The 16915-nt window shown below is 52.6% G+C and overlaps 1 long non-coding RNA gene across 1 annotated transcript; it reads right to left on the reverse strand.

Moving 5' to 3' along the window:
* Positions 1–9219: 9219 nt before the first annotated feature.
* LOC147229568 (uncharacterized) lies at positions 9220–16333 on the reverse strand. The gene is made up of 3 exons (XR_015106859.1): positions 16126–16333; positions 11762–11929; positions 9220–9539 (listed from the first exon to the last, which is right to left on the reverse strand). It is a non-coding gene; the product is annotated as an uncharacterized LOC147229568 (long non-coding RNA).
* Between the last annotated feature and the right edge of the window lie 582 nt (positions 16334–16915).

Raw genomic sequence — 16915 nt, forward strand, 5'->3', positions numbered from 1 at the left:
AAACAGAGCACAGCAGAGTCATTGGCTGTGTGCAAAATCGAGATCTTTTGCACATTTATTGCTAATGTAATTACCCTCCCGGCACGAAATAAATCGGTCATGCAGTAAGCCGGTGTATAAAGTGTTACCCGTTCAATAAATAAATGGAATTATCAAAACATTACGGGGAAGACGTTTTCCCGTGGGTGCAAAGTTCCTGTGAAAGAATGCGGCTTATGTTCACAGGCAACCTTCGAGGGTCGTCTCACATTTCAAGGCGTCGGATACGCTGGGGTAGGAGAGCGGGGGCGGGGGGTCACGGCAGCTATGTTGATGATTTTGGGTGTAGATCGGACGCCGCCGCTGGGGGTAATCCTCCCAGATCGGCTCCTAAGCCTTCCGAAGGCCACAGTAACCCCAGTTGGAATACTTTCTCACTAAGGAGGGCCGCAGGAGAGCAGGGTTCCCACAAATTAGAGCTGAGAGGGAGAGAGGCTGCGGACAAAGGGGCAAATCCACAAATGAAGAAAACAGATGCCCACACGCATTCCTCCAACATCTCCTAAACCTGAAATGCACTCTGTGTTTGTGCACGTCCTGCTAGCTTTGTGTCGGACCACTTGTCGGGCGCGGCTCGTGTTAAGAACGGCGGTGAATTCTGCGTTTCCCCCTCGACCTCTCATTGTGCGCTCGGAACACCGAGTACTGAATCGGAGAACTATCCTAAAAGGAGAGATCTCTTTCGCCACAACGTCTTCAGTTTCTCGATAAGCGAGATTCGCGAAAAAAAAAAACCAGCCGCGCATTCATCAGCGGGTCAGACGTCACTGCAGATGGATGGTGTCTTCCGAAGACGTGGGAAAGTCGGAGCGGCCCGTTAGAATGAATCGCTACCTTTCACCTTTGCAGATAAGGAACCCGGCGGAGATGCGAGGCCGACGTCTCCGACAGCCTGATTTCCAGCTCGGGGTGATAATAGTGCCGGCTCTCGTTCTTTCGCCGACATGAAATACGCCGAGGGCACAGGGTCCAGCCGGATAAACCCAGGTGTCCGGCTGTGAAAGGAGTCCTCGGGTGGGCACGCACACGTGGGATGGGGCCGCCGACGCATTTGACCGCCTCCCATGTCTCCCACGACGTCACGATGAGGGATCGCAAACAGCTGGAGGGCCGAGGGCGCCGTCGCAGAGCGGGCGCGGGCCCAGCTGCCGCGGCGTGGAGCTCGCCGCTGCCCGCCGGCGTCCGGTAAACCCGCCAGACACAAGTAATCGGACCCAAATCCCCGCCGTCTCCTCAAAGCCCACGGCGTGGAGAGGCGCACACAGGGCAGAAGCGGGGCATCGCAAACCTGCTCGGAGGTGAGGCGGAGGAGGCCCAGCACCACGCAAAGATCATTCCGGAGGAGATGTGAAGTGATGTGTGGAAACACCTGCAAAGGAGAGGAGAGGAGGGAGCAGGAGGGGAAGACATTTGTCCACCGGGCCAAACAGTAAACCAAGGAGGGGCGGCCAGGAATGCTTTGAAGTGACAAATAAAAATGCGAGACGGCGAACAGCTGTGGATTTACGGCGATGACAGATCTCTGTATAATCTGCGCTAATCTCACGGCCGTCCCTCCTCGGTCGAGATAGAAACATCCTCCCCCCTGTTTTTTTTTTTTTGGAACAAATTCCTCCTTGTGAAAACTCTCGCTTTCTCTCTCCCACAGTTTCAGATTGTGTCTGGGTAGTTTTGAGGCGGGGCGCCCCGTGAAACACGGTTAAACCCTCTATTTAGCCCGACGTCACCGTATATCATCGGAGACAACGACACCTGGGCCTCCGACCCGTTTGAAACAGCTTGAACTTTCTGGATCGGCGAATCTGGAACGCGTGAGAAGCCGGACCAGGAGATGGCGCCGTCTCCATGGTCATGCCAACCGAGCCACAGGTGTTGTTCTAGGACGGGTGTCGGTAGGCTGCGTTCAGCTGTCCTTTGCGTTCCATGTCGGACTCTAACGTTATGCAAGGATAAACAAAAGCGCGTCTCTGCGGCCGAGGGGCCATATTTGTAGTTTGAAAGGAGGATGGCGACACTTCCCTGGCCGGCCTGCGGGGGCTCCGCCGCCCCGAGACACAATATGGGGACACAAAAGGGCTTTTACTGAGTGTGTGGTTTATTTATCTATTTAGTATTTTGCTGTGGGGGATGAAGCCATGCTGCAAGGAGGCCACGCAGCTGCAGGTGTGTGTGTGTGTGTGTGTGTGTGTGTGTGTGTGTGTCGGGGGGGGGGGGGGGGCACTCGGCTGTCGGAGGCCAGCGGGGCAGACGCACCGCCCTGTCTGCCTCCATCTTGGCCAGCCTTTATATCGAATAAGCGGGTCTATTTTTGGCGCGGTCGTCACGCTGACAGGCAGAGACAGCCACCGTGTCCTCAGGGCGCACGCCATCCACGCTTCCGCCGCAGCCATGACGCCTTCAAGTACCCGTCTCAGACTGCAGCTTATCCACGGCCTTAGCCTACTTTCTGCACAATGTCGCTTCTCGATAGAATCAATACACCGCAAACACGTACTTTACCTTTCGACACTTTCCCCCGGAACAGGCGAACCATCGGCCGGTCATGGGCGACCTTTCGCCGTTTCTCTTGTTTTTGCCAGAACGGGTGATAAACAGGAAGCGGGGCGGATGCAGCTGTCGGTGCATTTCACCCCCGGGAATGAGATGACTCAAATACAGAGCTTCTGAGACGGCGGGTGTCTGGAGGTGGTCCACCTGCACCCAGGAGGGTTGGGGAAGTGAAGACCCCGACCTTTGGAGGACCTCCAGCGTTGTCCCGGTACCCAGGAAGGGATGTCCAAGCGCTCCTCTTCACCTCCGACGTCCGGCACAACTCCGGCTCCTGCCACCTCTGGAACTTCTTTGACGACTCTTCCATCCCCAGATGCGTCGACGACGAAGACGAAGAGGAGCTCAGAGGTCTGGTTGCCAGTTTTGTGGAGCGGAGCAACCAGAAACACCTTCTGCTCAACATTTCCAAGACCAAGGAGAAGGTAGCGGCCTTCAGGAAGAATCTGAGGAGACATGTGCCAAACACCATCCAGCGTGAGGAGGTGGAGACAGTGGACTCCCACGAGTACCTTGGGGTCCACAACAACAATAAAGTGTGTGTGTCACATCACACAGATGTCCTCTGCAGGAAGGGTCAGAGCAGGATGTTCTTCCTGAGGAGACTGAGGTTTATTGGGTGTCTGTAGCTCCTGGAGACCTTCCACCGCTCGATGGTAGCCGGCGTGCTCTTCTCCGCCGCAAGCGGCTCCTTCAGCCGACGCTTCAGCAGAACCAACGCTTGGGACGCTCCATCACACAGCGGTGATGGACGGCACGCAAGCTTCCGCGCTCCATCTCACCACCTCACTACATGTCATGTCCTCATTCTCTTGTCTATTTTTATCCTTGTTGTTTTCACTCTGCTATCAATTTTTTATCCTCATTGTTGTTCATTTTCTTATCTATTTTTATCCTTGTTGTTGTCACTCTGCGATCTATTTTTTTTTACCCTTGTTGTTGTCATTCCATTCTCCTCCTGCTTATTTTTATCCCTGTTGTCATTCCGTTATTTGTTCCTATCCTTGTTATTGTCTTTGTCCCTTTAATTGTCTCTTCTATTTATATTGATAGTCATACTTATTGATATTGTTAGTATTGCACTGCTTTGACAAACAAATTTCCCTACTGGGATCAATAAAGTATTATCTAATCTTATCTTATTTTAACCTCGTTGTTGTCCTTCTGTTATCTATTTTTACCTTTGTTGTTGTCTTTGTCCTTTCAATTCTCTCTTTTATTTATATTTATATTTATATTTATATTTATATTTATATTTATTGCTGCCCTCTTGTGACAAACAATTCTCCCCTATGGGATCAATTAAGTATAATAATGATAATCTCTATTATTAATATAGTGTATCATATATATACATATATATATTTATATATATATAATGATCATTATTCATATTAATATTAACAATAACAATAAAAATAACAATAAATTGTAATTATTGTAATCATTATTACTTTTATTATTAAAGTGAGGTGATGTAGCGGTTAGCCCCTCCCTCTCAGAGCCAGAAGGTCCCTGGTTGGATTCTTGCATGAGATCTTTCTGTGTCTGCAGAGGTTCTTCACACAGTCCAAACACATGCAGAACCTAAAACGTCCAGACGTGTGAATGAGAGGGGGACTGATGATAGTGAATGAATGATGGAGCGTTTGAATGTGTCTATGTGGCCCCAAGACAGATCCAGGTTGAACCCCAGCTCTCCAGGACCACCATCACCACCAAACCCATCCACAGGATAAACAATATAGATGATGGATGGATGATCGAAAGGAAGCATGAACGCCTCCTTTTCTAAAAGTCTCACAGGAACACTGTAAGCTGGTTATCTAGGCTGGGATTCAGCTCGTTCATGGTGACCACATGGGTTTCTTTGGGATTCTGCGTTTGGAGAGGCGATCCTGAACCCTCCTCTAAATGTCCTGGATGTTAAATATGATTAAATAATCATCTGGGACTTTTTTTCTGATTAATTCCAGGCGCTTTATCCTCTAAGGGGTTTTTACGGAGGTTTGGGGATTAACAATTCAGTAGAGGGGAATTTAAGATAAGATAAGATAAGATAAGATAAGATAAGATAAGATAAGATAAGATAAGATAAGATAAGATAAGATAAGATAAGATAAGATAAGATAAGACTACTTTATTGATCCCCGTAAGGGAAATTTGTTCGTCACAGCAGTGCAACAATAACAATTATGAATGTAAATATAAATAAGAGAGACAATTAAAAGGGCGAAGACAATAACAAGGTTAAAAATAGATAGCAGAAGGACAACAACAAGGATTAAAATAGATACTAGATTGGCAACAACAACAGGGATAAAAACAGATAAGAGAATGAGAATGGAATGACAACAAGACGGATAAAAATAGATAAACAGGATGAGACTGGAATAACAACAACAACGACAGGGATACAAATACATAAGATAATGAGGACATGACATGTGTGAATGAGTGAGGATGTGAGATGGTGAGATGGTGAGATGGTGAGGTGGAGCACAGATGCTCCACTGGCCGGTCAGGGTTGTGTGCCGTCCAGACTGCTGGAAATATTCAGTCTGATGTCCGTGGGCAGGAAGGAGCGTCTGAAGTGTTGGTTCTGCACTGCGGTGCGACGAGCCGACGGTCAAACAGAATCAGAATCAGAATCAGAACCAGAATCAGAATCAGAATCAGAATCAGAATCAGAATCAGAACCAGAATACTTCATTGATCCCCGGGGGAAACTGGTTTTGTTGAAAGCAGCTCCTGCTACAGACTCAGGTGGGGAAGAATCAAAATAGAATTCTATAGAAAAATGAAAAATAAAGTAGTGAATCATAAAAATAAAGTAAAAAACGGTAAAGATCAAGAGAAAGAAGTTAAAAGTCTGTAAAACATGTGTAACGTGTTCATAAACTGCTCAAAAGGAACATCTAAACAACACATTGTAACTCCAAATCATTCAAAGTGTCCACTTAGGAGGCGACACGGATCGATTTGGACTCGTTTTAAGGACACGACATCGACGCCGGATCGGCCTGGAGTGTGTTTTTACACTCTGAGCTGGGGGGCCCTGGGGGTCCTGGGGGTCCTGGGGGGCCCTGGGGGGCCCTGGGGGGCCCTGGCACCGCCCCGCCAGCACTGCATGGGAGAAGGAGTCTAAATCTACGGGGGAGCGACGGACCCCTGCTGAGACAGGGCTTAGGATCCTACAGAGGGTCTCTAGAAATGCGTATCCACGGCAACACTCTTAAACCATTAAAATATTGGACGGAATCCCGAGGACTTTCTTTTCTTTTACGGTTTTGCCGGGTTGGCAGTAGCAGCTGGCGCCGCCCCTTTACGAGTGGGTCCCACACTGGGCCAGGTGTGCAGAGGGTCAGCGAACGTGCACGCTCGGATTGTGTTGCATAATGGCGTCCTTCACCCAAGGCAACAACAGCTCCGCGGATGGAAGCGGCAGAAAGCGGGCCGCTCCGGCCTCCTCCGGCCTCCTCCGGACCTGCTGACGGCGAGTGCAGGCCTGAGACCAACCCAGGAGAACCTCTGCAGATGGAAGCCGGTCTGATCGGTGCCCCGCTGGGTTTTTGCGTGTTATCATAATCGATTTTGATGCACCCCTGTCTTGACTGACTTTATCGTAGGGGTTGAAGAAGCACACATAGAGCTTCTTCTTCTTCTTCTTCTTCTTCTTCTTCTTCTTTCGGCTTTTCCCGTCAGGTGTCGCCACAGCGAGTCCACTTTCTCCATCTAACCCTATTCTCTGGATCCTCCTCTCTCACACCAACTACCTTCATATCTTCTCTCACGACGTCCATAAATCTTCTCTTTGGTCTTCCTCCAGACCTCCTGCCTGGCAGCTCCAATTCCAGCATCCGTCTACCAATATATTCTCTATCCCTCCTCTGTCCATGACCCAACCATCCCAGTCTGGCTTCTCTGACCTTCTCTCCAAAACATCTAACATGTGCCGTTCCTCTGATAGACTCATTCCTGATCCTCTCCATCCTGGTCACTCCCAAAGAGAACCTCAACATCTTCATCTCTGCAACCTCTAGTTCTGCCTGCTGTCTTTTGGTCATTGGAACAGTTTCTAGTCCAAACATCATCGCCGGTCTCACCACTGTCTTGTACACCTTTCCTTTTCTTCTGGCCGATAGTCTTCTATCACGTCATACCCGACACTTTTCTCCACCCATTCCAACCTGCTTGGACCCGTGTGAAGAAGCACACATAGAGCGGTTCCACGTACACAGCAAATAGCGTGCGGACATCAACTCCAGGTTCAGAGTCCGTTTTTGTAAACATCTGCGCAAACAGCATGTAATCGTACATGTTTCCTGCAAGACCGAGGAATTAACATCGCGTTGCGTGCCGACGTCTCATATGAAGAGAACCTGCGAGCGGATGATCCAGCGTTGGCGGCCACCGGCGCGCCGGCGTGTTTCCACGGTTGCCGCGCGACCACACCTTTCGACCCGGTCTTCCTGCCGCCGAGTCCCTTCCGCAAGAAAAACGCAGGCCGACACGGAGCCGCTCACAGGCGCTCCGGACGACCCCTCGGCCGTCTTTCCACTTCAGAATATTCATGATATTTTTACAGGAGGCCGGTTCTTGGCAGGTTGGCGCTCGCAGATGTCTGCACTGCTCAGATGGCTTGAGGGGGCAGGTCCCATCTGAGCTGTGTCAGGGAGAGAGAGTCACTTCGCAGCACCTTCCACTCAGACCCGCGCATGATTTCATAGTACCAGCCGACGCGTTAATGAGACGAAATGTTTTTCTTCGACGGAACAAAACCTGGCGGGCATCTGTGAATTATTCACCGGAGCTGATAAGACGGCGTGTTCGGCGTGGCGTCCCCCGCTGCGCCGCCACGACTTCAAGCCTCTCCCGTCCTGGACGTGCGGAGAAAACACAATGTCTTCTCTCTTTTTTACACATGAAAGTGATGAATTATGCTTTGTCACTATAGACTTATTTCCTCTGTGTGTGTGTGTGTGTGTGTGTGTGTGTGTGTGTGTGGGTGGGTGTGTGTGTGTGTGGGTGCCATCCTCGTCTGACCGCCATAGTGTGAAGGGAGGTTTCATGACACGCAGCAGAAATTGCACTTCCAAGAATTGTCGTGAACTCGAAGAGGCCTGTGTGTGTGTGTGTGTGTGTGTGTGTGTGTGTGTGTGTATGGTCCGGTCTATGTACTGGTTTGCAGGTGGAACAGTGTAATAGGCAGGGTGACAGTTGGTGGAATATAAATATAAGGATGTCGATGCAAGACTGCTTTTGCGTTTTGGACGAGTCAGACAGGCAGGCGTGGAAAACACGGCGCAGGTCATAACACGCGCCGTCAGCCACCGAGCCGTCATCCTGTCCTTTTGTTCCGACGCCACATGAATAATCTGGTCGCGGCGTAACCCCCGGTTACAGAAACACACGTGTCAGCCTCGCGTCGGCCGCTCGGCGCTCATTGACACCGCCGAGCTAATTTGTGTGTCGTCTGCAGCTCCTTTTATTGGCCCTCGCCGTGTTTTCTGTTCCATAATAAGATGAATCCCCGGTGTAGCATCAGGTTACCAGGCAACCTTGTACACTCCGCTGCTCGCGCATGATTTTCTTTGTGCAGTTTTGATGTTTAATAGAAAGTGACTGCGTGGAAGACGGCCAGAATTAACCACTGTTAGCAGAACTAGCCGAGTCTGATGTGTGTCAGGAGTCATCCGGGCTAGCGGGCTATATTTGGCTGCTATGTTCCCTTCAAAGAGACAAGTTCTAGGTCTGGACTTGACATTTCTCTTAGACTGGAAAAAATGGGTTTGGGTCAGTGAGTTTTCGGAGGGGGAGGGCCGGGGGAGTGGGCGGCGTTGTTGATGCCCAGAGGACGATGCCGGTCTGTGTTCCGCAGCGGCTCATTGTTATCTTCATCTCTGCAGATCGGGAGGTTTAAATGGCAGGAAGGGCCGACGATTACGCGAGCTGGATCGCGATGCCGCGTTTACAGCCGAGGCCGTCATTACCGCGGCGCTGGCTATCCTCGGGGACGGCGCTTCAAGGACCCTTCCCAGATCGGGCGCATCTCCAGAAGCCAAATATCATGATGAGAACATCGGCGTGTCTCCTGAAAGGAAGCCCGCCGGTGAACGTGTAAACCGGATGAAAGTCACAGGTGCCGGCGATGATGCCGACCACGATGAGAGGAAAAAAAAAAAAGAAAACCGGCGGGCACGCGGCCGTGAGCCCGGACCGGCCGGGACGACGGTCTCAGAGAGCCGGTTCACAGGCGAGTCCTTCGAATGAACCTTTCGCTGAGACCGGCTTCGCTTTGTAGACGCAGACACTTGCAAGGTTTGAAGCGGCCGCGGAGGAAAAGGGCGGCGATCGAGGGACCAGGAGCGACCTGCCGCTTCCAACGTGCAGGACAAACACAGCAACTATAAATAAATCCGGAGAAAAAATATCAGAAAGCGAGAGAAAGCGTCCGGGTAACCTACCGGCCAGTGAGCAGCAGGCAGGGGAGGCAGGAGAAGCCGTGCCTCACTTGCCTATCGTGGAAGGAAAAAAATGTCAAATGAAGAAAAGAGTGAAATGGTTCTATTTATTGGTGATTTTTAATTGAACTTCACCAAAAGACAGCAGGCAGAACTAGAGGTTGCAGAGATGAAGATGTTGAGGTTCTCTTTGGGAGTGACCAGAATGGAGAGGATCAGGAATGAGTCTATCAGAGGAACAGCACATGTTAGATGTTTTGGAGAGAAGGTCAGAGAAGCCAGACGGAGATGGTTGGGTCATGGACAGAGGAGGGATAGAGAATATATTGGTAGACGGATGCTGGAATTGGAGCTGCCAGGCAGGAGGTCTTGAAGACCAAAGAGAAGATTTATGGACGTAGTGAGGGAGGATATGAAGGTATATGGTGTGAGAGAGGAGGATCCAGAGAAGAGGGCTAGATGGAGGAAGTGGACTCGCTGTGGCGACACCTGAAGGGAAAAGCCGAAAGAAGAAGAAGAAGAAGAAGAAGAAGAAGAAGAAGAAGAAGAAGAAGAAGAAGAAGAAGAAGAAGAAGAATGGCTGGATTTTCACATTTACTGATCAAATACTGAGAAGAGCTGTGCGGTGAGGCTGCCGACCGCTGAGCCTCAGTGACGGCCGGCGTGCTCTGCGTTCTCTGTATGTGGCTATTTAAACACTTTTGAACTACATTTCCAATGAGTCAACAACTGTGTGTTGCCAGTTTCTTGTGCTGAGCGATCAGAAAACGGCGACACAGAGCCACAAAGTGAGGCATGCAGTTCCCCGGCCTCACGCTAGGGGGCGCCGCTGATCCCAGGGATTCTTGTGCAGACACAGCAAACTAGAGTTGGCCAGTCGATTGCAGCCATCCATTCATTTCACTTTCAAAACGGAGGATTCCATATCCAAACTTAGACAATTTTCAAAATTGGACTCGCATTTATAAGTAAAAGTAAGACCATCATCACATTTGTAAAATTAATTGTGCTCTTTTGAGCGCTACAGTTTGTATGTTGAAGAAACCCGATAGGAGATTTTAAACGTAAGCCGTTAACCGCTGCCAATCAAATGTTGAGTCGGCTCCTCTGCAGGGTTCCTGTGTTTGTAGATGTGATTGTGATGAAGGCAGAGGCTCGGCAGCCTTCAACCTCACCGCACGTCACTGCCGACCACCCGCTGGATTCTCAGTATTGTAATAAGAGCCAAAATGTGATTAGTTATTGCTGTTAATAAGAATAGCAACCGTGATGATGATAATAACCGCTGCTTGTCACTGTGTTTCCCCACGTCTCCTCCAGATCCAGAACTACAGCCGGGCCCCGAGTCCTGCGCGGGGTTCGCGGTCACTCCCTCGCCCTGCCGTCATGTAAAAAGAAATCACGTCATGTTCACGGTGTTATTGCTCTTGGCGGCGGCCGCTCGGCCGCTCGGCAGACAGTACGGACGTAATCCGGGTGGCAGAGAAGCACCGGGACCTGCTTCTGTGGCCGTCCGGTTCAGTAAAAGCACTTTTATTAAATGGAGCTTTCACATAAAAACATTTTATTCAGTCTTTAAAAGCTCTTGACGATGTAGCTAATAAATACAGCAGTAAGTGTAACTCTGCTGCCGCTGTCTGAGAGGCCTTTGCTCGCGGATCCAGATTTAAAGTTGCAGTATTTTGGATTCTGTGTGTTCTGTCGAAAACAACCTTTTGGATATTTTCTCACGACACACCAGGAGGCGGCGACACGGCCGGCAGCGTCAAACATTTTCACCAGACGCCAGACGCAGTCCGACCGGATGCAGACGCGTTTCGTTGGTCCATCCCGGCGTCGGGTCTGCAGGGTGCGGGAGCTCCGGCCTGGCTGGGCCCCGGAGCGCCACGACAACACCAACAACATTCACACGCCGTGCCACTTCTAAACATTCACATGTCGCGGGGAGACATACGACCTCCCCGTGAACCCTCTCGCCCAATCACAGCGCGGACGGGCTCCGAAGAAGAGGGTCGGAAAATGAAGGAATGAATGAATGAATGTGTCTTCTGTTAGGAACCTCCTGAGATGCCTCCTGTTGAAAGCAACTTTTACCCTTTTCCTCGGCTTGTTTCCCCGTCCGTGCAACCGTGCCCGCTGACGGCCGGCGTGCCGAGCTCCCGCCTCCACCCTTCTCCCACCCCTCCACCCCTCCACCCCTTCACCCTCCACCCCTCCACCCCTCCACCCTCCACCCCTTCACCCCGCCCCCCCATCCTGATGGCAGAAACAGACAAGCCTCAGACTTCAGAGAGACATTATCACGGCAGCGTCATGCTACGGCTTCGCTTTGTTGTTCCCGCTCATCCGCGGGTCATCGCCACCTCTGCCGCCGCGTCCTGTGAGTTATTGAACGGCGGGGGGTCACGGCCGCGACCTCCCCCCGCCCGCCGTGAAATGTGCAGAACAAACTGATCTGGGGATTACACACGGATTGGACACACCGGCCGGATATCTAAGAGCAGAGGCGGCGTGGAGTTCTGCGCCGCCACGGAGGCGTGGAAGGGTGAGCGGCCCACCTGTTTCCAACGACCCCCCCTTCGGAGGCGATGACCTCGAGGCTCGCTACAAATTCTGTTGTGCTTTTAGCATCATTATCACGCCGCGCCATGTCCGTGCACTATAATGTTCTTTTTGGAGCAGGAAGTTTGTGTGTGTGTGTTTGTACTTGCTTGCGTTTCTACTTGAGTGTGTGTGCGGCATCTCCTCCCCGAGCCTGCGCTCTCCGGGCGGGTCGTGTTCTTCTGGTTTTGTGAGGGCATCAGGTGCGCCGCCCGCCGCTCCGCCTCGGCCCGCAGGGGGCGCCGCCGTGAGCGGCCGCCGTCTGCCGGGCGGACAAACTGCAGCGAAGCAAAGACGGAAAGGGCCTCGGTCAGGGTTATTTTGGAGCCACGCAACGACGCAAACCGCCGGCCTTCCGCCGGGCGTTCACGGGGCCGATGTGAAAATGAGAGAGGACACGTAACTTGAGATTTAGAGGAAAGCCTGCGTTTGACCGAAACACTTCTATTGTTTTCCCAGCGAACCAGTGATTCAAAGCCGAGGAAAAGGGAAGCGTTTGCCTCCTGCGGGCTCCGCCCCCTCTGCGCCCCCCCTCCGGCCCCCCCGGCCCCCCCGGGGATGGTAAAAGTAGAACATTGTCTTTACTACGAGCCTGGGACTTTGAGTCACAGCGGTAACTTCCACTGCAGAAAACACGATTACCAATCAGTTTTCCTTTCCTCTTTAGACCGCGGTGGAAAAAAATGATTAATGCGGCGCAAATATATCCCGAATGTCAAGGTCATCGGCGGCGTTAAAAATACATCTGGAACACCTCCAGCTTTATGCATATTTAGCAGCGCCGGCTTTGACATTGTAAGCGCAGCGGCGGGCGGACTGCCGGACCTTTCCCGAAATGCACCGCGTCGCCTTAATAATAAGAGGAAGCGCTATTTTTCGGAGGCATTGTTGTGCGCGAGACCTTTGAGACGGTTCGGCAGGAGGAAAGGCCCGCGTCTGGGCTGCGTCTGGGCTGCGTCTGGGCCGCGTCTGGGCCGCGTCTGCGCCGTGTCTGCGCCGCGTCTGGGCTGCGGTCTCGCGCCGAGGCGACCGGCGTAGGTGGAAGTGGTCTGGACAATAAGCGTCAGCCCACCCTTCCCATAGTAAAGTCCATTTCCCCTTTTTTTTCCCTCCCGAGCAGACCTTATAAAATCCATGAATGGAGTTTTGTCTGTCTCTTTAAAGGTTAGTGACGGATCCGCGGATGCAGTCAAGTGCTAACCGCGGCCAATCGTCCAGGACCGCGGCGCAGACAGAAACAACAAAGATGGCATTCTACGGCCAAAAGACAACAGAAAGTCTGCATGTGAGCCGCCGCCGCTTTCAAATATACATATCTGGACGTGGACGTCGTGACAAGACGGTGCCACGGAATCTGGAAGACAAACCAGAGGTGTGACGCCACCATAATCCCTCCGTACGAGGGCCGGGCCGGCAGGATGCGGATTAGAACGACGCTTCTGATAGAGAACCTTTGTTTTTATTAATCCCCCGGGGGGTTTTTAAGGTCAGCTAAGTTTGGCTGGATTCCATCAAAGTCACATGTGGTTATTTAGCCTGTGTGTGTGTGTGTGTGTGTGTGTGTGTGTGTGTGTGTGTGTGTTTGCAGGCGAGGCATCTGACTTTTGCAGACATTTTGGTGACGCAGCCACCGATGCGACGCTTCTGGGACTCGGAGCAGGGAAGGCTGACGTCAAGAAGCCGATCGGCCACGAGATCCGTACGTGGCGTTTGTTTCCGGGGGAGGCGGAACGCGAGGCGGCTCGTCGGACGCGGCGCGGGAGTTGTCGGACGGCAACACGGTCAATTTGATCCGGCGGATCGATGGTTTCCAGCAGAGATGAGCGCATTGATCAGTAAACACGCTGCCTTCTGCCCTCTGTTTCCACAGGGCTTCTGCGCTGCACGGATATTTTTAGAAAGCCTATGGCAGCAGATGAAGGCATGGCGTCAGGCACCTATTCAAAGTTAGAAAGTAAACTGACCTCAAGGTCAGCGCACAATAAGTGGATGCTTTGAAAAATGGCTCCGGAGCGGCGCGTCCGCCCGGTCCGTGCAGAGCCGCGGGTCCGGCCTTTCTTTGCTATCTAACGCCGAGGGTTTTTCCCCAAAAAGGATTTTTTATTTTGGAGAACGGACATCGATCGCCGTCTTTGAATCGTGCCGCTGCGCTCGCTCTCAAAGAGCCGGCCTCCATTTTACTGTGTTATTATAGAGCGCGTTGCCAAAGTTCGCTGGCGGCGCTTCACGATCGGGCCCTGAACACCAACGCCTTTAAACGCTTTCTCGTGTTATTTGATCCAACCTGTTAAGTGCATTCTATATCACCCTGAAAGTCCTGCAGGAAATACCACAGGACGCCAGACAGAGTAACCCAATAAAAGCAAGCGCGCCCGAATCATTAGTGGGGAAACACACGGGCAGAACACATCCAGATGTACGGGCTAATTGGATTTCGCCGTCAAATCAACAGTTTTATTGCCTTTGTGCTTTTACGACACAAACCGCAAGGTGAGCGGAAATGAGCTGTTTGAAGCCGCTGAACTTTACCTGCGGCGCCGAGCGGGTAGAGCGTCCGAGCGCCGAGGCTGCGATCCCCCGCGCAAAATTGATCGGGGGAGTCTTCTAGCGTTAGCGTCGGTGACTCACGAGGAGGTGATGTAAGCACGGGGTGGCGGGGGGGGGGGGGGGGTGAGGTAATTGGTGTGGAGAGTTCATTTCCCTGCGGTGTCAGCGCTGCCCTCCGAGGGGAGGAGATGCTCGGCGGCGTTACATCAGGGGCTGCTGTCAGTACACAGCCCGTCTCCGGGGAGCGACGCCGGCGCCGACTGGAGAATCCACACCTGACGGCGACCTCGGCCCGCATCCGACGCACGACCAGACTCCGGATCCACACGGCCAGGAGAACCCATATTATGTGCGACGCTTGAACCCACTGGGACGCGCATCTCCCTCCACACTGCACTCTGATATACACAACCAGTGTGCGTGTGTGTGTGTGTGTGTTTTCCCCTACTCGGGGAAACAAAGCATTTTATAGCTGAATCAAAAAGTTGGAGGAAGCGTCGTTCTTCAGGCTCACACGTCTGTTGCGCTACGTCACTCCGGCGCCGCCCGTCCGGCTCCCCGCCGGCTTTCACGGTGCACGGCGTGTCACGAGGCAGCGGCGCTATGGCGACGGAGCCGCAGACCTCGGGCTGCGACGGCGGCGCCTTCACAGACGCAAAGAAGAGCTCATAAGGCAGAATATCTGCAGAAGGTGTTGTTATCAGTGCTGCCACTGAGTAATTTCACTTGACTAAGCTACACAATGGCGACACATGCGCGTGCGTGCGTGTGTGTGTGTGTGTGTGTGTGTGTGTATAGAAATTGCTCTTTCACATCGACTTGTAATGGCCTTTCATTTAATTGTGCAAGTCGTTAGCGGTCTGGCCCACTTGTTCTCTCAGACGCTAATAACCCCCCGCACACCCGCCCTCCCTCCTGCATCCCACCATGTTGGTGCTCTTGTGTCAAAACATACACACACACACACACACACACACACACACGTGTGCGTGCACGCCCACGGGCACACATACACCCACTTTGTGCTTGATATGAGGGAGGTGACAGACTGTCAGAGCCCGGCCCGGGAGAGCCGAGCCCAGCGTCTCTCCAGCAGGGACGCTGACTTTCACACTTAAATGCTTTAATAGGACTAAAGCAGACAAAGGCCACCAGTGACGCAGGAGGAGCTATAACGGTCTCGCCACATTGCAGGTTTACCGGACCCTGCCGATTGGACGGGGCTATTTCCAATCCCGCAATCCCTCATCAGCCCCAGGAAGCCGGTTACAAATATATAGTGTAGGTTAATCGCCGCTAACATATTCCGGTAAATTGTCCCGCTCTATTTCGGAGCAGTAGGGCAGGAAGGTGAGCGGTGTCGGCCAGACGTCACCTGACCCAGCAAAGCCCAGGCCGACACCCGCTGATAAATCCGTGTGTGTGTGTGTGTGTGTGTGTGGGCGGCGGGGGGGGGCTTCATTCAAACGACAGCATCTTAATTAGGCTCTTACGTCACCGGCACAAGAATACGACGGCGTCAATTAGACAACGGTGCCTTCTGCTGCAACCGCTATCTCCGGTGACAACGGCACACACACCGACGCACACGGAAAGCCGTGCACTATATGTACATATGGGTGTGCGTGTGTGTGAGGCATGCCAGGGTTAGTGAGAATACGCCTTGCTTTTCAATACAGCCCAGAAAATGAATCCCCTACATCGGGGGAACATGGCGTGCTATATCTGTGCGGCTCCGGGCACCGAGACCACGTCCGACGCTCGGACCGGGCGGGGTTCCGCCGATCGGAGTCGATTTCCGCCCCGCTTCCTTCTGGGATCGATCGGGGCGAGGTCGGCCGCGGCGACAGATGGCGCTCCGGGTGTTTAGCCGTTACTACCTTGGCCTCGAAGGATTTTCAGCTCTCACGCCCCGATCCAAGCTGACCTTTCGGTTTGATGCAAATGCAGACGAACAGCTCCGGCTCCGACGGTGCCTTTTCGTGACGACCGGACTTTTAATCGGGCTTCGCGGCTCAGACCGCATCGAGGCTGTTCCGGTTCTGGCGGCCGAGCGTCCGGGTCGAGCCCGCGAGGTGCGCGTTTCCCGCTCGTCCCGTCGGTCGGGGCGGCGATAAAAGGACGCGGGGGTTAAATGTTTGTCCAGCTGAAACAACACAGTAAAACTCCTTCTCTGTGTGTCTGCAGCCGGTCGGCCGTCAGAGCTCTGCGCCTAAAAATAGCGGCGCTGGCTCCACGCCCCTGGCTGGGGGACAGGTCAAATTATGAAGGAAGATGAAAAATTTAAAGGCACAGGCTGCTTGGCCGCGGAGCCGGCTCTGCCTCAGCGCTCAGACAGAACATTTGACTTGACTTTTATGGGACGGAGTCACATTGAATTCACGGATCTCGCCGGGATGTAATATTCATTGAAAAAGCGGCGGCGTTCCCGAGAGGCGCGTGGTTTCCCGCGTCCGGCCGCGAGAGCCCCCGCCGTGATGCTTTACGTAATTGTGACGGCGCCGTCATGGCATCTTGCAGTTGGCTTCCTTGGCAAGTTAAAAGCATGCTTCCTGAGCGGCGGCCTGGATACACACCGCCCCCCCCCCCCCCACACACACACACCCGGCTAACGTAGCAAAGTTACGCTCACACACGTAAACGACCACGGCGTCCGCTTGTTGACCCACTTGACCGAACACAAACTCTTCCTCTTCTTTTTCTTTCTTGCTGAGATA

This window comes from Fistularia commersonii, chromosome 11, assembly GCF_037954325.1.
Source record: "Fistularia commersonii isolate RoL2024-O1a breed Wild chromosome 11, RoL_Fcom_v1.0, whole genome shotgun sequence".
NCBI classification, from domain to species: domain Eukaryota; kingdom Metazoa; phylum Chordata; class Actinopteri; order Syngnathiformes; family Fistulariidae; genus Fistularia; species Fistularia commersonii.